The 21,423-nt window shown below is 42.7% G+C and overlaps 1 protein-coding gene across 2 annotated transcripts in view; it reads right to left on the reverse strand.

Moving 5' to 3' along the window:
• Nucleotides 1-20,795, reverse strand: part of LOC126334638 (ATP-dependent DNA helicase PIF1) — a 103,671-nt gene extending 82,876 nt beyond the window's left edge. The window contains exon 1 of one of the 2 annotated variants that reach the window (XM_049997076.1): nt 20,443-20,795. The gene's annotated coding sequence lies outside the window, so the exon portion shown is untranslated. The remainder of the gene's footprint in view (nt 1-20,442) is intronic. The other variant, XM_049997075.1, reaches the window with a different exon arrangement.
• Nucleotides 20,796-21,423: the final 628 nt, after the last annotated feature.

A 21,423-nucleotide genomic window follows, 5' to 3' on the forward strand; every position in this document is an offset into this window, starting at 1 on the left:
GAGAGTGGATGCTATCTGGACCAGGAGCAGTATCAGGACAAGCGGCGAGGGCACTGCGAAATTCCCACTCACTGAATGGAACATTGTACAATTCAGGATGGTGGGTGCGAAAAGAAAGACTCTGACGTTCTATCCGCTCTTTAATGGAGCGGAAGCCCAAGGGGTAGTTGGCAGAAGCGGAATTCATAGCAAAGTGCTCTGCCAAGCAGTTTGCAATGACGTAGGAGTCAGTACAAACTGCTCCATTCAGTGAGAGTGCAGGGACACTGACAGGGGTCCGATAGCCATAGAGGCGGCAAATCTTGGCCCAGACCTGCGATGGAGTGACATGGAGGCCAATGGTGGACACATACCGCTCCCAGCACTCCTACTTGCGTTGGCGGATAATGCAGGGGGCTCGCGCACACAGCCGTTTGAAGGCGATAAGGTGGTCGATTGAGGGATGTCGCTTGTGACGCTGGAGCCCCCGCCGGCGAGCTTTAATCGCTTCAGCGATCTCAGGCGACCACCAAGGCACAGTCCGCCGCCGAAGGGACCCAGAAGAACAGGCAATGGCAGATTCGGCAGCAGTAACGATGCCGGTGGTGACCGATTGAACCACTGCATCAATGGCAGCGTTAGAGAGAGGCTCAATAGCGGCAGTGGAGGAGAACAAGTCCCAGTCAGCCTGATTCATAGCCCATCTGCTAGGGCGCCCAGAAGCCTGACGCTGTGGCAGTGACAGATCGGGAAGTGGTCACTACCACACAGGTCGTCATGCACTCACCATTGGACAGACGGTAAGAGGCTAGGGCTACAGATGGAAAGGTCAATGGCAGAGTATGTGCCATGCGCCACACTGAAGTGTGTGAAGGCACCATCATTTAAGACTGAGCTGCGCCAATAAATGCTCAACGATGGCGCCTCGACCTGTTGCCACTGACCCGTCCCACAGATGGTTATGGGCGTTTAAGTCGCCCAGTAACAGGAAAGGTGGAGGCAATTGAGCTATCAGAGCAGCCAGGACATGCTGCGCGACATCACCATCCGGTGGAAGGTAAAGACTGCAGACGGTAACAGCCTGTGGCGTCCACACCCTAACAGCGACAGCCTCTAAAGGTGTGTGGAAATGTACAGACTCGCTGTGAAGAGAGTTCAGGACATAGATGCAGACGCCACCAGACACCCTTTCATAAGCTGCCCGGTTCTTATAATAACCCCGATAGCCACAGAGGGCGGGGGTTCGCATTGCCGGAAACCAAGTTTCCTGCAGAGCAATGCAAAGGAAAGGGTGAAGGCTGATAAGTTGGCGGAGCTCAGCTAGATGGTGGAAGAAACCGCTGCAGTTCCACTGGAGGATGGTGTTGCTCATGGCTGAGAAAGGCTCGACGGGACTGGGAAGGGAGATTACGCCACTGGGTCACCTGCTGCCTCCGATTTAGCACCTGTGATAGTGCTTTCCATGGCGTCTGATGGACCGGCGAGATGGACGTCCTCAGCGGACGCCAGAATCTCCACCGCATCCTCAGACACAGAGCTGGAAGGTTGCGGTGGGATGGCTGCCACCGCGAGTTCCTTGGGCTGAGAGCTCTTCTTGGGTTTCTCACGCCGTTCCTTCGGTCGCACCGGCTGGGAGGGCTTCACTGATTCAGTCTCCAGGAAGGAGGAGGATCGTGAAGCCCTACGACCATCTGATTGCGGGCACTTACGCCATTGTCGGTTGTCATGCTTCTCGCTGGCGGAAACCTGGGAAGGAAGGGACCCAAGGGACCCCTTGCGAGTGTGAGAAGCCGAAGAAGTTGGACACTTATCCGGCTTAGAAGTGGGGATGGACCTCCCCGATGGGTGGGATGGTGTTGCTCCTGAGGTAGGTGGTGTAGGAGCAACCCGGTGGGTAGAGCCCCCCACTGGCGAGGGGGCAGGAGGAGTTTTACTACTCGTCGATCCGGCCACAATTGGAGAAACAGACAGGTGTTGTAGCAGCAGCGTAGGAAGATGTCATTCTCACAGGATGGAGTCGGTCGTATTTTCTCTTGGCCTCAGTATAGGTTAGTCGGTCCAGGGTCTTGTATTCCATGATTTTACGCTCTTTCTGGAAAATTCGGCAGTCTGGCGAGCAAGGTGAATGGTGCTACCGCAGTTGACACAGATGGGAGGCGAGGCACATGGAGTACTGGGATGTGATGGGCGTCCGCAATCTCGACATGTGAGGCTGGAAGTGCAGCGAGAAGACATATGGCCAAACTTCCAGCACTTAAATCACCGCATCGGGGGAGGGATATAGGGCTTAACATCACATCGGTAGACCATCACTTTGACTTTTTCCGGTAATGTATCCCCTTCGAAGACCAAGACGAAGGCACCGGTAGCAATCTGATTTTCCTTCGGACCCCGATGAACGCGCCGGACGAAATGTACACCTCGGCGCTCTAAATTGGCGCGCAGCTTTTCATCAGACTGCAAAAGAAGATCCCTATGGTAAATAACTCCCTGGTCCATATTTAAACTCTTATGGGGTGTGATCGTAACGGCAACATCCCCCAACTTTTCACAAGCGAGTAACCGTCGTGACTAGGCAGAGGATGCCATTTGTATCAGGACTTGACCCAGAGCGCATTTTTGACAAGCCCTCCACCTCCCCAAACTTGTCCTCTAAATGCTCGACGAAGAACTGAGGCTTTGTGGAGAGAAAAAGACTCTCCCATCAACCCTCGTACAAACTAAGAAGCGGGGCGAATAACTGATACTGCCATCCTGAGACTTACGTTCCTCCCACGGTGTGGCCAGGGAGGGGAACGTTTTCGGATCGTACTTCTGAGCGTTAAACTGAGCCCGAGAACGCTTAGAGACTGCTTGCGGCTGGCCACCAGCGAGAGACGACGTACCACGCTTCATTGCGGGTCATCCGCCCTGATGCCACCTACTCCGACCAAGGGCCCTCCCCACAGGCGCCACCCAGCCACGGCAAGAGCCACCTGGCAGGATGGCCATTGCCGGGAGTCCCGATACCCCAGGAGGATAGGCATCTACTCCTTGGCATACGTGGGGAGTTAACGGCGCAGGCATCAGTAGAGCGATCCCTGTGTTGTCAGGGGGCTACAACCAACAGTGTACATGGCGGCCCCACCACAACAGACTGGCTACCGTGCTGGATGTTAGGTAACATGTGGTCCATGGTCGCCGTCAGTGCAGAAAGAGGCACTGCACAGTGCAAGGTGTTATCTGCAAGCAGAAAAAGAGTCATGCCCAAGAGATGGAGAGCGGACTGCAGTTCAACGGTGTATAAGCTGGCGAAAGGTCTGATCGCAAGATGGACACAATGCACCAAGTAAGGCGCCCTTCCCCAATCGGCTCGCTCTTCGGAAAATTTTGAGAGATGGAGGTCAAACCCAACAGGGGACCATCACATAAGGCCGAAAAGTTTGAGACTGCTTTGAGTCGCCTCTTACGACAGGCAGGAATACCGCGGGCCTATTCTAACCCACGAACCCGCAGAGGGAACCTGATCTTTTTGAGGAAGTTAATCTAAAAGAAGGTATTAGTGACCATAATGTCATTGTGGCTGCTATGTCAGTTGAAGTTGCAAAAAAACCAAAGAAACAGCATATAGTTTCCTTGTTTGGGAAAGCAAATAAAAGTGACATTAATGAATATCTTCATATTCAGCTCCAAGCATTCACTGTGAGACACAAAGATGTTTAGCATCTTTGGTCGGAATTTAAAGGTATTGTCCACCATGTGCTGGAGAAGTATGTGCCTAGCAAAAATATAGGAGGGGGGGAAAGGCTCCACCTTGGCACAACAAACATATTAGGAAGCTGCTGAGAAAGCAGAGAATTTTGCACTGTCATTTTAAACATAATCACTGCCCCACCCCCACTGACAAACAGAAATTATACGAAACGAAAGCAGCTGTCAGAAGGACAATGAGAGATTCTTTTAATAAATTTGAAAGCAATATTTTATCTGCTCATTCTAAAAATAAACCAGAAAATTTTGGTTGTGCGTAAAATCTATCAACGCTACAAATAATTCAATACCTTCCGTTGCTGAGAGTACAGGTAAACTGATGATGATAAACAGGAGGCCGAAATTCTAAACCTAGTCTTCAAAAACTCGTTTACAGTACAGGACTGCAGCACCATCCCTCCTTTCAATTGTCAAACAAACGAAAGGATGGCTGACATAGTGTTTGCTGTCTCTGGGATTGTAAAACAGTTGAGATACTTAGACACTAGGAAGGCATCTGGCCCGGATGGTACCCCTGTAAGATTTTATGTTAACTATGCTACAAATATAGCACCATTCTTATAACATCATCTATCACACATCACTGAAACAGCAAGAAGTTCCACGGGACTGGAAGAAGCCCAGGTCATAGCAATCCATAAAAAGGGTAGAAAAGCGGATGCACACAATTACCATCCAATTTCACTGACATCGATTTGTTGTAGAATCATGGAACATATTTTGTGTTCAGACATAATGGCCTTTCTAGACTCTGAGAAGCTCATCTGCAGAAACCAGCACTGTTTTAAGAAACAGCAGTCATGCAAGACACAGCTGGCCCTCTTTGTGCATGATATTCAACAGGCTCTAGATACCGGCTCCCAGGTTGATGCCATATTACTGGACTGTCGAAAGGCGTTCGACTCTGTTCCACACTATTGCTTGCTACAAAAAGTGCTTGCTTATGGTCTATCTGATGACATATGTGGTTGGATAAAAGGTTTTCTAACAGACAGAGAGCAGTATGTGTGTCCTGAATGGGGCGACTTCAACAGAAACAAACATAACTTCAGGTGTGCCCCAGGGCAGCATAATAGTTCCTCTGCTTTTTACGAGTTACATAAACCATATGGTTGATGGTTTTGACAGCGGCCTGAGACTGTTTGCCAATGATGCTATAGTCTACAGGAAAGTAGTATCACACGAAAGTTGTGAACAAATCAATGGGGATTGGCAGAAAATATTGCGTGGCGCAATGGCTGGCAGTTATCTCTCAACATTGGTAAGTGTAACCTACTGCATATAACAAAGCGAAAATCCCCATTAATGTACAAGTACAAAATAAATTCCCAGCCTTTGGAAGCGCTAACACACATCAAGAATCAGGTGTGACTATTCGAAATGTTCTCAAATGGAATGATCAGATTACACAAGTAATGGGTAAGGCGAACTCAACATTGCGGTTTATTGGTACAATCCTGAAACAATGCAGTCCTTCAACAAAGGAAATAGCTTACAATATGTTAGTTCATCCAGTCTTTGAGTATTGTTCATCTGTATGGGACCCTTATCATCTGGGCCTGATTCAAGAGATTGAGAAGGTCCAAAGAAGAGAGGCAAGATTAGTGACTGGTACATTTAGCCATCACAAGATAGTTACAAATCTCATAGAAAGTTTGAAGTGCAGATAGACAGCACAGTAAATAGAAGGGACTGCTCACTAAATTCCAAAATCCGATCTTCACTGAGGATGTAGAGCATATATTATTACCACCAACTTTCAAATCGCACAATGATCACCATTCGAAGATAAGGGAAATAAGAGCTCGTACTGAGGCGTTCAGACAGTCATTTTTACCTCGCACGATCCACGAGTGGAACAAAGGGGGGAAAAAAATTTGATTTTGGCGTGAATTGTGCCCTCCGCCACCGCTTGGTGGCTTGTGGAGTATATATGTAAATGTAGGAAAAGATTGCACTGAGGTTGCATCAACCTTTTTCATTGCCTGATGGACTGCAATAATACCCTGATCAGAGATGTAAGTTTGGAATTCTCCTTCAATCAAACCATCAAGCAGGCTTCGGCACAAACACGATAGCCACGGAGGAGCAAAGCTGCAAGCAGTTGTTGGGCTTGAAAAATCACAATTTGTCTCCACAAGGAAAGTGCCATTACGTACACAAGAGCAGGATTTTCCAGGGCCTGCAATTGCATCAACACCTTTATGAATAATAAACTGTAGCAAAAGAACAATCATCTTCAGTATGTGATAATACGAGAAACCAATATGCAGCTGGCAGTGCCTTGGAATGTTTAGCCCCATTCTGTTTATTTTTAGCAGACATAGTCTGAGATGGCGATAGGCCCATTGTGAGAAAATCCCCATGATTGCCAGTGTCTCCAGGGGCCAATAGGCAATTTTTGGGAACGCCTGTACCAGACGAACCCTATCTGTCAACACAGGGTGAGAATTACATGTTACCCTGTCACCTGTTACATGTCAGACATGTGAGCCAGCCTTCAAGAATGCACAGTGATTAAGAAGAAACAAAGAGCACCCAAATGCTAAAGCAGAGGAAGGATAGGAGGTGGAGAACGAAGAAAGGAAGAAAGAAAAAACAGGAGGAGGACTGTTCAGATGTCAAGCTACTGGAACGTCTGACATTCCCAAAAATATCTCAGACATGTTCCCAAGGGAGGGGAAAAACAATAGCAAGAGGATAGACATGCAGCACAAAAAGGGAAAAATGTGCTGCGAAGACTGGAGCCCTGCAGTAGCCAAGAATGAACTCATCAAAGAATGGTGAAACTGCTGGGGAAACAACATGGGGGTGATTTGTTGCATAAAATTAAATATTGGTTATCTGGTATGATCAGTGCTGAAGGTGCCACTGAGCCACAAACCAGGCAACAGTCTTCCAACCAGAATGACACCAGGGCCTAGCAAATATCAAGCAAAGTAGCATGATCCACACCCAAAGAGCCATGGACAAGGAAGCTTGTGCATGCACCAACTCTTTAACTGATGAAAACAGGGAAATCACATTAGCTTTTTACTACAGAGAAGTCCCAAAAATTGTGACTCTGCAACAACATTGAAGTGCTGGCTACTCAAGTAGAGTTCTGGAGCAGGACTGACCATGGCACAAAGGAAAATTTAAGACTCATCTTTGGGGCAGAGAACTGTAAGCCACAGCCAAGGGTCCAAGCAGAGGCCCTTTGGATAGCCTTCAGCCATTGCTACAGACTCTAACTGTACAAATGTGAAAGCCATCAATATACAGTATGAGATATTGACAAGTCTGACAGGAAGTCACTAAACCTATCGATGGTGATGAGAAGACTGCAACACTCAGAACAGTCCTTGCAGAACAGCGTTTTCTTTGACCCAAGCAGATCTGAGTGACACATATGAAGCCCAACTTTAAACAACTGACAAACAAAATGCAGCAGGGAACCTAAAAAGTCTGTCATGGAGGTCAGGTAAAAATGAGATGGTGCCATGCCCTGCTGTATGTATTCTGTAGGTCAGAAAAGGCAGCAATAAGGTACTGGTGTTTACAAAAACCCTGACAATGCTTTTTCCAACCTAATAGTTGTCCCCCCTGGAAACCATATATACCGATAGACAAAAGGTCCCCCCCCCCCCCCCCCCCCCGTCCCTATTCCCATTCCAGCACTACACAGCCATCATTCCACCACCACACCCAGTCTTTTTATTTATCTTCTTTTCCACTACTCCCCCCCCCCCTCCCCCCTGCCCTCTGTTTAACATTCAGCACTTCACTTTCCGGGACCCCCCTCATACTATCCCTCAATCTCCCCACCCCAGCCTCTTCCTTACCCCCATCCAGTAGCCACTCCCATCATGCTCTGGTGCCTGCTGCTCACAGTGTGGTTCCAGTTTTCTGAGACTGCAGTCGTGTGTGTGTGTGTGTGTGTGTGTGTGTGTGTGTGTGTGTGTGTGTGTGCGTGTGTGTGTGCGCATTTAATTAGATAGTGAGCCATAGCATACAGCCAATTAAAAGTTGTGAGGGTGATCTGTGAAGGATGTTGCTCACGACATTACGAGTGCCTTTGATGATCATGAATAGCTGTTGCAATGTCTTTGGTGCACCGCAGCAATGGCCAGCAGCCTATGGGGCCTGTAGAAAGGTAAATAGCAACTCCAATGGTGTGGGCAATTTCATCAGAAACATCTTTCACGATCTCCTTAATGTATCCAGACAGAAGGGACAAAGGTGACACCACTGTATAGAAGCCATAAGACTGAGGGAAAGAGACCAAAGACCGTCGCAATCTGGTCCCTTTAATACCACCACAAACCACTGAGGGAAAGAGATTGTCAGCCAATAGCTGAAAAATATTATGGGTGGAACTGAAGTGGACACAATTACCATCACTGAAGAGACACACATGAGAAACGGGAAGCAGCTGGTCAATCATGAGCCCTTTACCACACAAATCTGTACACTGCCACAGAGCATGGTGTGCAGTAAAATCCCCACATAAGAGAAAGAGGGGGAAAGAGTTGTTGAATTAACATTGTCATCTCAAGGTATATAAGTGTCCCACTTGGGAATAAATAAACATCACAAATGGTGATTACTGGGATCATTCACACTCGTACTGCTACTGCTTGCAATGTGGAATAGGTGGGAATTCACTCATAGACAACATCTGTGCAACCTAGCCTATAGATCACTCAAGGTGCTCTCTCATTGGCAGTATAGTTCCAAAGAAATAATTTTAGCCCTGAGGAGTTGGAGAATGGTTGTAAGTGAAATACGCTTCTTGGATAGTGCCACAGACTGCACAATAGGAGGAAATTAGTAGTTTTAGTACTGGCAGGTGACAGCAAAGTCTATTGCAATTCCACTGAATTATCATGTTAAGGATGTTCTGGCTAGGTGTAAAGGAGCCAAGAGGACAGGTAATGCCCCAAGCACGACCAACTCACTGGTGGGGATGGAACAACAACAACAACAAACATCCGTTCAGAGACAGACTATGCAGGGGGATCCGGTGCCTCCGGGATCACCACAGCAGAATACTCTTAAGGCTTTTCCTTTTCTTCCTTCACTACTTTACGTTGTCAAGTACATGAGGGCTTTGGATGTAGGAACCAAAGAGCAACACGGAGCCCTGGAATTTAGAGTTCATGGTTCATTTAGCCACTGGCTGGTAGATTAATGGTCTGGAGACTTCCAGGGAAAGGGTACCCAGAAGAGAGTATGTCGCCTGGACACCACTGGAAGGATGTTGCTTCTTCAGCTAGGTGTATAGAGTTGAGATTCCTGCAGATGGTGTGCAGGAACCATGACAGGGGAGGACTTATCACATCCATGGTCTAATTTACTTGTGCAACCTCAAGAAAGAAAATTATACCTGGTACTGCCAAGACCTGACTACAGTAGTGACAAAGGTTGGGATCACTGAGACAGGACATAAATGATTTCTATTTTTTCTAGCTCCAAAATGTTAGGCAACTGACACAGACAGGTGGTAATTCGCATGGAGAATTTTCGTGAAGTGGCTGACCACAGTCCCCACAAATCAGGCCCTATTTACACTGGTAAGACAATGGTATTTAAAACACTGCACCAGGAATAGGAAATACATTATGTTCCATTCACTTTGGAGTGAGGGAAGAATAATCGACTGAATGCCTCTGTGCATGCAGTAACTATTCTTATCTTATCCTCATAATCCCTATCTGATTGACACATAGAAGGTTGTAGAACATTCCTAAGGTAATCATTTAAAGCCAGTTCTTGAAACATTGTTAATAGACTTTCTTGAGATAGGTTAGATCTGTCTTCAAGTCTTTCAGTTGAGTTCGTTTAGCATCTGACACTCCCGTGGATTAAACAAACCTGAAACCATTCTTGCTGCCCTTCTCTGTATCATTCAATATCCCCTGTTAGGACTATCTGGTATGGGTTGCACAAATTTGAGCAGTATTCTAGAACCCGTCGCCCGAGTGATTTATAAGCAGTACCCTTTGTAGACTGATTGCAGTTCCCCAGTATACTACCAATAAACTGAAGTCTACCAACTGCTTTACCCACAACTGAGCATATGTGATCATTCTATTTCATATCCCTATAATGTGTTACATCAAGGTATTTGTACGAGTTAGCCAATTCCAATACATTGATATTATAGTCATAGGATACCATGTTTTTTTCGTTTTGTGGAGTGCAAAATTTTGTATTTCTGAACATTGGGAGAAAGTTGTCGATCTCTGCACCATGTTCAAGTCTTATCAAGATCTCACTGAATATTTATGCAACTTCTTTCAGGTAGTACTTCATTATGGATAACAGCATCATCTGCAAAACTCCTGATTTTACTACCAAAACTGTCTGCAAAGGCATTAATATACAAAATGAACAGCAACACACTTCCCTGGGCCACACCTGAGGTTACTTGTACATCTGATGACGACTCCACATCCAAGGTAACATGCTGTGTCCTTCCTACCAAAAAGTACACAATTCAGTCACAAATTTCACTTGATACCCCATATGATCATACTTTTGACAATAAGCATAGGTGCAGTACTGAGTCAAATGCTTTTTGGAAATAAAGAAATGCTGCATCCATCCATTTGCCATGATTCAAAGCTTTCAGTATGTCATGTAAGAAAAGTGCGAGGTGGGTTTCACAGGATCAGTGTTTTCAAACTCGATGCTGGTTGGCATTGAGAGGTCACTTTGTTCAAGATACTCCATTATGTTCGAGCTCAGAATATGTTCCAAGATTATAATGTGTATGGTAATAGCATCAGCAAGTAATCTTATTGTGTCCAAACTGCACCCTCAGAACAGCAATCTCCACCTTTTCAAGGTATGGCACAGTGTCATTAATGGTCCAGAAACATCTGTTCTAACATTAATGCTTACCACACAAAGTTCAAGCTAGATAGCTTTTGATTATACAGTTTCCTGTGTGGTCATCTTAGATGTTTTTCCATGTACTATTACCTTATGCTTTCCAGCCACAATCCACTTCAAAGTCCTTGCAATTATGAACTTTGACACAAGTCTGCTGCGTTTGGCAACTGATTTTCACAGCCAACACAGTATTTCTCCAGACATCACTAAAGCCATGACCCAAGTGTAGAGGAGCAGGCAGTGTTTTACATCATTTCCCCAGCACAATGCAACATAAACCTATTTGACAATATGGCGCTGTCATGGATGCAAGCATTTTGGGGAGCACATAGCATGTGCAATAGCAGCTTGCAGTCGAGTGAGCACATGAAATACAAACCAGTTGGTGTTCCTCGAGTGCACAGTGAGCCATGTCCTTTAAAGAAATGATCACAGCAGTACAAGAACAGCCTGAAACTTGGCAATTGAGTCGTTCTCAGTATAAAAACAGGTTAATTGGAAGGAGGTCTAAGAGTGAAATAGCACAGCAGCTTAATATTGTTGATAGTAAATATTTATTGGACACACTGTCCTTTTATCAAAGTAATCCACAAACACACCTCACACACTTCTTGTCATTAGTAATGTTAAATGCAATTGTTTAAATTGTGTAATACTGTCCTGATTACAAAAAGTTTAATTCTGTTTTGGTATCACAAAGTAACTACGTTTTACATCTTGCAGTATAACTGAAAGGAAATTTGATGTTAGAAAGAACTCTTCTAGCAGCTGGTAAAATTGTAGTTTATTAAAACACAACTGGTTCCATGGCTTACAGCTGCATCATCAGGTGCAATATACATGTTAAAAAACAAAATCAAGTGTCCCCACACTTTGTGGATATTACAATTAATAAAGGAACGTCTAAAACATACTTACAATGTTAAAAGATCAATGGCGTATGCATCATTCCTAGTTAAAATTTAATATTTGGAGAATATTGTCAATACTATAGCCAATTAAAGATAAAGGAGATATGCTCCATTCTTTAACACTTGCCTGAAATTAAAAAGAAAATCTTTTAGCATCCACTCACTATAAAATAATTTTCTTTTTTCTTGTTAAATGCTGGCATAGTTTAAAGAATGGAGCATGTCTTCTTTACCTTTCACTGGCCATAGTGTTGACAGTATTTTCTGAATAATAAATTTTGACTAGGAGCGATGGGTATGGCTGTGTTCTTTATTTTAGACATACCTTTATTAACTTTAATATACACAAAATGTGGTGACATTGTACGTTACTTTTTACTGTGTAGTTTGCACTTGATGATGCCACTTTAAACCCCAAAACCAGTTGGGTTTTAATAAATAACAATTTTACCAGCTGTTAGCAGAGTTCTTCCTACATCGTGGCTTTCAACAGCTGCAGTTGCTCTGATTATGAAATAGTTTGTGAATGGAAACTGATTCAGGGACCTGTAAGCACAGACCTTTTCAAAATGTAATCAAATTAAGACACAGACATTCTCTTTCATTCACAAAACAAATTATCATACAATGTATTAAACTCTCCAAACAATTCTCTTTTTCACTAGAATACTTAGAGCTAAAATTTGTTTCATTCCATCATTTCACTTGATACAGCAACCACTGTAAAATAGAGTCTTGCGTGTGGATCTTTTATTTTCAAATTTAAATGACATTTTGCGCACAGATGCCTACTACAGACGAAGTGCACCACAGAAATTTTAAAATAAAAATCTCCACAACTAAGACCATGTTTTTCTCTCTTACATGGACTTTTCCCTACACTGGATAAATGGACTTCTTTTCAGTGTCACATCTGATAGCAATGCATCTGCCAATTGTTTTATCTGTTCCGAACACTACTGCACACTTCTGGACAAAGAAATGCTACTCAGGACACTATAGTGTAGGCTGGCATTCTGACGACGTCAAGAATTAAGTTTCTGTTGTGTTTATGTTATTGCAGTGTTCTTTGCTGTTAGTTGCACAGTAAGTCTTTTAGTTCAATTTGTGGCTTCTTTTAGGTATGGATATGACTTCTAAGTTTAATAGTGCGCATCTGTGAGGGGAAGGTGAAGGGTGTGTGTGGCGGGCGGCGGGAAGGGAGGGGGGGCCGTGGCGCTTGTTTGAGGCTGTGGCTGTTGTGATTGGGGGGCTGACCAAGTGTGTAGTGCTGGAACTTTTTTTGTGGTAAGTAGTCTTTTTTTGGGTCTATTGTTTGTGTGTTATGATGTTCGGCGGGGTTTTTGTGGTGTTCATTGGGTGTTATTTACTGCATGGGTTTGTAGTTGATGTTTTGGTATCGGCACTTGTGGCTGATTTATGTATCTTAGAGGAAGTACTCAATTTCAATTTTTTTGGTATCGACAACTGTAGGTCATGGGAAGTGTCGTAGCTGTGTGTATTCTGGTAATGTGAGCTGCTATTGACCTGTAGAGGTCAAGGGAAGTTTTCGATTCCAATGTCTCATTGTAGCTATGTGTTTTGGTATCGTGAGCTGCTGCTGACCTATATAGGTCAAGGAAAGTGTCCGATTCCATTTTTTGTTGTTTTAGGTGTTGGTTTTGTCGTATCGATAGTTGCGGTGGATCAAGGAACAGTCGGAATTGTAGTTGTAAATTATTGTAGTTGTGCTGGGAAAGTCCCTGAGCTTCAAGCGCTAATAGAAAGCACAGAAGCTGAAATCGTTATAGGTACAGAAAGCTGGCTAAAGCCTGAAATAAGTTCTGCATAAATTTTTACGAAGTCTCAGACGGTGTTCAGGAAAGATAGATTAGGCAGAATTGGTGGTGGAGTGTTTGTCTGTCAGTAGTGGTTTATCTTGTAGTGAAGTAGAAGTAGATACTCCGTGCAAATTGGTATGGGTGGAGGTTACACTTAACAGCCGAACTAAGTTAATAATTGGCTCCTTCTACCGACCACCAGACTCCGATGATATAGTTGCGGAACAGTTCAGAGAAAATTTGAATCTCTTAACAAATAAATACCCCACTCATACAGTTATAGTTGGTGGGGACTTCATCCTTCCCTCGATATGTTGGCAAAAATACTTGTTCATAACAGGTGGTAGGGAGAAAACATCTTCCAAGTAGTTAGTCCACGAACCCACGCGAATTGTAAATGGTTGCAAAAACATACTTGACCTCTTAGCCGCAAACAATCCAGAGCTGATAGAGAGCGTCATGAATGATACAGGGATTAGTGATCACAAGGTCATTGTAGCTAGGCTCAATACCGTTTCTTCCAAATCCACCAGAAACAAACACAAAATAGTTTTATTTGATAAAGTGTCACTAGAAGCCTTCCTAAGAGACAATCTCCATTCCTTCCGAACTGACTACGCAAATGTAGACGAGATGTGGCTCAAATTCAAAGATATAGTAGCAACATCAATTGAGAGATTCATACCTCATAAATTGGTAAGAGATGGAACGGATCCCCCATGGTATACAAAACAGGTCCGAACGTTGTTGCAGAGGCAACGAAAAAAGCATGCGAAGTTCAGAAGAACGCGAAATCCTGAAGATGGGCTAAAATTTACAGACGCGCGAAATTTGGCACGGACTTCAATGCGAGATGCCTTTAATAGGTTCCACAACGAAACATTGTCTCGAAATTTGGTAGAAAATCCAAAGAAATTCTGGTCGTATGTAAAGTACACAAGCGGCAAGATGCAGTCAATACCTTCGCTGCGCAGTGCCGATGGTACTGTTACCGACGACTGTGCCGCTAAAGCGGAGTTATTGAACGCAGTTTTCCGAAATTCCTTCACCAAGGAATACGAATGGAATATTCCAGAATTTGAAACACGAACAGCTGCTAGCATGAGTTTCTTAGAAGTAGATACCTTAGGGGTTGCGAAGCAACTCAAATCACTTGATACGGGCAAGTCTTCAGGTCCAGATTGTATACCGATTAGGTTCCTTTCAGATTACGCTGATACAATAGCTCCCTACTTAGCACTCGTACACAACCACTCGCTCACCGATAGATTTGTTCCTACAGATTGGAAAATTTCGCAGGTTGCACCAGTGTTTAAGAAGGGTAGTAGGAGTAATCCATCTAACTACAGACCTATATCATTGACGTCGGTTTGCAGTAGGGTTTCAGAGCATATACTGTATTCAAACATTATGAATCACCTCGAAGGAAACAATCTATTGACACGTAATCAGCATGGTTTCAGAACACATCGCTCTTGTGCAACACAGCTGGCTCTTTATTCGCATGAAGTAATGGCCGCTATCGACAGGGGATCTCAAGTTGATTCCGTATTTCTATATTTCTGGAAAGCTTTTGACGCCGTTCCTCACAAGTGACTTCTAATCAAGCTGCGGGCCTATGGGGTATCGTCTCAGTTGTGCGACTGGATTCATGATTTCCTGTCGGAAAGGTCGCAGTTTGTAGTAATAGACAGCAAATCGTCGAGTAAAACTGAAGTGATATCAGGTGTTCCCCAGGGAAGCATTCTGGGACCCCTGCTATTCCTGGTCTATATAAATGACATGGGTGACAATCCGAGCAGTTCTCTTAGGTTGTTCGCAGATGATGCTGTAATTTACCATCTAGTAAGGTCATCCGAAGACCAGTATCAGATGCAAAGTGATTTAGAAACGATTGCTGTATGGTGTGGCAGGTGGCAGTTGACACTAAATAACGAAAAGTGTGAGGTGATTCACGTGAGTTCCAAAAGAAATCCGTTGGAATTTGATTACTCGATAAATAGTACAATTCTCAAAGCTGTCAATTCAACTAAGTACCTGGGTGTTAAAATTACGAACAACTTCAGTTGGAAGGACCACATAGATAAAATTGTGGGGAAGGCGAGCCAAAGGTTGCGCTTCATTGGCAGGACACTTAGAAGATGCAACAAGTCCACTAAAGAGAGAGCTTACACTACACTCGTTCGTCCCGTGTTAGAATATTGCTGCGCGGTGTGGGATCCTTACCAGTTGGGATTCACGGAGGACACTGAAAGGGTGCAAAAAAAAAGGGCAGCTTGTTTTGTATTATCATGTAATATGGGAGATAGTGTGGCTGATATGATATGTGAATTGGGATGGAAGTCATTACAGCAAAGAAGTTTTTCGTCGCGGCGAGATCTTTTTACGAAATTTCACTCACCAACTTTCTCTTCCGAATGTGAAAATATTTTGTTGAGCCCAACCTTCATAGGTAAGAATGATGACCAAAATAAAATACGAGAAATCAGAGCTCGAACAGAAAGGTTTAGGTGTTCATTTTTCCCGCGCGCTGTTAGGGAGTGGAATGGTAGAGAGATAGTATGATGTGGTTCGATGAACCCTCTGCCAAGCACTCAAATGTGAATTGCAGAGTAGTCATGTAGATGTAGATTATAGTTTCTGGAGTAGTTGGTTTTTATTATGTGGTATTGACAATTGAGGTCGAGCTATGTAGGTGAAGGGAAGTGGCCGATTCTTGTCAATACTGTGACTGTAGCGGAATTTGGGAATTTCCTAGTGTGTTTTTATGTTGTCGTTTTGCGTGGTTTGGGATCATTTTGAGTGGTGTGTGTGTGTGTGTGTGTGTGTGTGTGTGTGTGTGTGTGTGTGTGTGTGTGTGTGTGTGTGTGTGCGCGCGCGCGCGTATACGTGTGTTTAGTATTACCACACCCAAGAACCCCCAATTTCCTGCACTGGTCCCGTTAGTTGGATTATATTTTTGGAGGGAGAGGTGTGGTTGGTTTTATACATATTTCCGTGTTTGTTGTCGTATTTATGTAATGACATCATAGGCGCCATATTGGAGATGTTGAGAATGGTCATTTCTACCATATTGGTGACCTCATGGGTCAAAGCAGATGTTTGGAATCTGACACTTCTGTAATCTCGCACAATGATGTTTCCCTACAGCAGGGCTTGTAGTTATGAAGACAGTAAAACAATTCAAAAATAAGATGTCAACAGAATAAATAAGGTTTCTGTCTTTGCTCAGAAGCATAGCACAGCATACAAGCCCAGGAACAAACACAATAAATTAAACCTTTAGTCCGATTGTTTTCCAAGAGTACTTTAAGCATGCATGTAAGATGCCCTCAAGAGAACAGTAGGGTGGAAAGCACTGAAAACCACAGGCCAGTTTCACTTCGTATTTTTATTTATTTATTCAGCCTAATTTATTAGGGCAATCAGGCCCCTCTCAAGCCAGGGTTTCACTCATATAGTAATTTTTTATGTCCTAGTTACCTAAGAAATAATTTTAATATGAAAAATAGTATCCCTTCATTCTCAAAAATAACTGAAGCAATCATGAAAGAGAGAAATAAGTTATACGAGAAAGACAACCTCTTTAAGAAAGCACAGTTTTATTTCAGAAGTGGAAAGAAGTACATCGGCCATTGTAGAGCCCACAAAAGGGGTCCTCAAAGCTCCTGATAGGGATGATTGCACTACAGGTGTTTTCTTAGACTTGCCAAAGGCTTCTGATACTGTCTGATCACAAAATACTATTGAGCAAGCTGGAAGTTCTAGGTCTAAGAGGAACAGCAAATGAGTGATTTCAGTCTTACTGGGAAAAGAGAATGCAAAAGATGGAGACTGTTCACACATCTGCTGATAACAATTTTTTAGTACAAAAATTTCCAGCAAGAAATATACACATAGTTGTTTCTCAGAGAAGTGAATTGGGTCTGATTTTATATCAATGACTTTCCAGGCACAAAGAAAGTTATGTTTGCCAATGACAACACCATATTCACTGAATAAACACCGGACACATATCAGAGAAAGCAAATGAAACCCTCAAGAAAACGAACGGTATGGACACCAGCATAAAGACAGAAATCAATTGTCTGTTGAAGCACAGGTGATAAGCCCATGGATTGTATAGCAAACACAAAGATTTTGGGAATGATCATTTATAGTTAATGTGGAGTGAACATAAAAAGATACTGGTAAAAAGAATGTCATCAGCATGCTATGCTCTTAGGGTGTCAGCATCTGTTTCAATGACTTTTTAGTCACTATGCCTACAAACACTCAATTCTTAGTTATGAATTTTAAAAAATCATGTGTCCTTACTACACTAATCTACAGTGCACACCTGGGAAAATAAATACCGCAGTAATAATTCTATCATAATAGTGGAACAAGAGCCAGATTGGAGTTACATTTACCCAGGAAAAACAAGAAACTCAAATCAGCCTTTTATATAAAAGGCTAAAATAGTATAATAAATTGCCAAGGGAAGTGAAAAATATTACTAAAACACATTGTATAAAACTGTTCCTCACAAGTAATGCATAATACACAATTAAAGGTTACTCAGAGGACTAAGTAGTGGATATTAATAAAAGTGGACAACTAACGCACCTGTCACATTTCAGTACATTATTACAGTTTACTGCTTCTGCAAGGATCATGTGTCAAGATGTACAATGCATGACAGTAATGTCCATTGGCCTACTTTTTCAGGTGGAAAGTAGCTTATAGCTGAATAGAGTCTAAAATCGAGGCAAGGAACCGTCAGTAGGTTTATTTGTGTGAGTGGCAGTGAAGAGTCCGGAGGCCATCAGTGGGTGTCCTCAGGGAGTGAACGAAGAAACTATGTACTATATTGGAAGTTATCTGAAATGATTTGTGTGTGAATGAAGGAACTTTATACCATAGAGAATTATGTAGTGAAGCAGTGCTGACCTCATATTTGAGAGGTTGGAGCTGCTCTGTCTGGTTATCCTGATTTGGATTTTCCTAGATGGTTAAGGAAAATGCCGGGATGGTTACTTAATCAAGACCACGGCCGACCCCATGTCCTATCACCAGCAGTTACCTGTCCTATCCTCTTACGGCATGTTACGTATGCTCTGTGTTATACTTAGGCTTATTGACTGGCACTGCATTACCTTGACAAATCTTACATCACTGAGAGATGATCCTGGGATTAATAAAGAAATACAAACAGGTTTCCTTTGTGTTACTGTTGTCACGTGTTCATTTTATTTTGTCCAATCTTAAATTTTCACTGTACTCGACGACTACATGCCATGTGTTAAGAGAAAATGTTCACTTAAATATGTGATTTGGTTTCTTTCCCTCCTGTGCTCCAGCTGACGGAATGAGGTCTGGGCTTTTTGACAATTTAAAATGGTAGTCTGTTCCACACCAAGTGCCACAAGATTTTGCTTTGTCCAGATTTTGAATAAATACAAAGAGTGTTGGTGATTTAAAACAGTTCTTTCCATGGCAGAGTAGTCAAGCAGATAAAAACCTCAATGACTTTGGATCAGTCTATGTGTACAGATGTCAACAATCTAAGAGTAAACATCACTAAGGTTTTATAAAACTGATTCAGGTGTGCACTAAGTGACATTTGGTATTTCAGTACCTTTGGGGGGCCCTTCCAGATTTCTAATTATGATACCTAAGGGGGCTTACTACCGAAGCCATGACCTAGAAATTTTACAAACTTGAGTAAGATGCCTTATTAGCAAAGGAGACAAGTAATAAAAAGGGATATTTTGTTTCAGTGTACTGCATACGAGTATTTTAAAGTTACACAGAACTTAAAATACATAGCGCCTGATGTTGCCAGCTTGGACAATAGTTATAAATAAGAAAAATACTTAGCAAAGTTAAAAGCTGTCAGTAATATGTAAGGAGCTAAAAAAATAAAATTCAGAAATATGGGTGCTATGGCTATTTTGCAGACCACACTAACTGCCGCTTTAAATCTTAAGAAAGCAGGTTAAAAAGAATATTCTCCTTCAATGCCTGGATGAAGCTAAGGCACATCCACCTCCATGATTAATATCTTCTTATTATGCAACAAAATCTGTCACACTTAAGTTTTCACAGACAGATTCACACCAGAAGAATGTGGTGTTCAGTTGCGATCAATGAAGGGTACAGATTGTTCCCCAATGCAACAATACTCAAAGGTATTGTGTACAGCGTGAATGTAAATAGCACAATTTATCTTCCCTCGACACATTAAGTTATAGTCTGCTACAACAGACCCTAGTGCCCCCTTCACTTACAAGTTGTTCTTAATATTATGTTAGTTTGACATATTTGATGATATTTCCTGTTTTTATCACATAAGTCCATCATGAGGGCAATTGTGCTTCTTCTCGCATTTATGTCTGATCAAATGAGAGGTGTGGAAACTTAAGTTTCAAAAGCTTGCTAACAAAGAACAAGAAACATTGCTTGCGAACTGCATAAATAAATGTTCAAAAGTACACGCAGAATAATAAAAGAAGCAGTCTACACAATCAAACAAAAGTGAAGAACATTTCACCAGGAAAGGAAACTACATTTTAAAAATCTGTCATCCTGGCTCTTTTTTTTTTAAAAAAAAAAAAAAAAAAAAAAAAAAACCTACGCAGATTTACTTCTCAGCATTATGGTTCACACAAACTCGTATGTTTAGAAACCACACATAATTAATACGTAACATGAATCCGATATCTAAACTAAACGTACTGTAGCAAATTCATACACACTACACCAGAAATACGTTACGAATCTCCAATTCGGTGCCGAAAACTCGACAAAGTGAATCCCCACTCACACCTGAACAACGAGTTAACTAAATGGATATAGGGATTATCATGAATAACTGTTTGTCCTCTCTATTTCGAGTAACCACTTTGACGACAGCAGCTAACAGGAGTGGGTAGACATCGAGTTCCTAGGCGTACGGTAGTTCTAATTACCTAACACACACACACACACACTTTTCTCGGGCGAAAGGTCGTACAATAAAATATAATACCGCACAAGTGATACATATAACTACGTAACGCACAATCTGAAATTCCTATTTAACGTATACAGTTATTAAGGACACGAAAAATTTCACTTACCGGTACCTGAAAGTTTTTCATTTTCACTGCAACGTGCCGTTCCATTCCTTCCTCTTAAAAATAATTTTTTTTTAATATAATGCAATTACTTTCCGTGGTAAGAATGGAGATTTTTCTGCACTCATTTACGACGAGTGCTTTGTTTTACTTCCTCTAATTCAAATACATCTTAGGCCACCCGCCTCATGCTGTCACGCATGTCAGAGATTAAAATGATAATTGGCTTTCAAAATGAACCTCTTTGGCGAGCTTTCAATTTGGAAATGCCCCACAAATATGTACTACCAAAACTAAGTGTACTTCAGTTCTTGGCTATAATGCAATGCCTAGAAGCAGTGAAGTCGTCAGCAACTAATACGCCTCTAATAGAACCAAAGAAATGTCTCTTGACAGTAAAAGGCTCCCAATGTCTCAGTTCATGTTTCCTACCCGAGCCCAGTAACCAGTGATCTCGATACTATTAGTATAGAGATCACTGTCAGTAACTAATATGACCACTGTTGATTAGCTGCAGGAAGCAGAAGACTTGCCCTGATTTAGGTAAACTGACACTACAAAGTTCATCTTCGGCACGCCAACATAGAAGTCATCATAGACTCAACTATCTGAAAAAATCCATGCAATTCGCACGATTATTTACATTACATAAGTTAATTTACGAATTTTCCTTTGTGTGAGACGGCATGGGTCAGACTGGTCCGATTCTAAACCCGAGGTTCTAACATTCTACTATCCGTGTCTTCTCACATAATCTTACACTGATTATGTCAATAGTCGTGCACCTTATGATATAACAATACACTTTCGCTACATGAGACGGGGAATTATTTATCGTATGGGTACCCAACTTTATAGGAATAATGTTCATACTGTGCGTTGCAGTATTGGCGTTGTTCGTAGCGTTAACGTCATGACTTGCCGTTAGCCAACCGTGGTGGTATGGCGACGTAGAGTTGAAACACAAGCAGCAGTGTGAATTAC

Source organism: Schistocerca gregaria, chromosome 2 (assembly GCF_023897955.1).
Source record: "Schistocerca gregaria isolate iqSchGreg1 chromosome 2, iqSchGreg1.2, whole genome shotgun sequence".
Taxonomy (NCBI): Eukaryota; Metazoa; Arthropoda; class Insecta; order Orthoptera; family Acrididae; genus Schistocerca; species Schistocerca gregaria.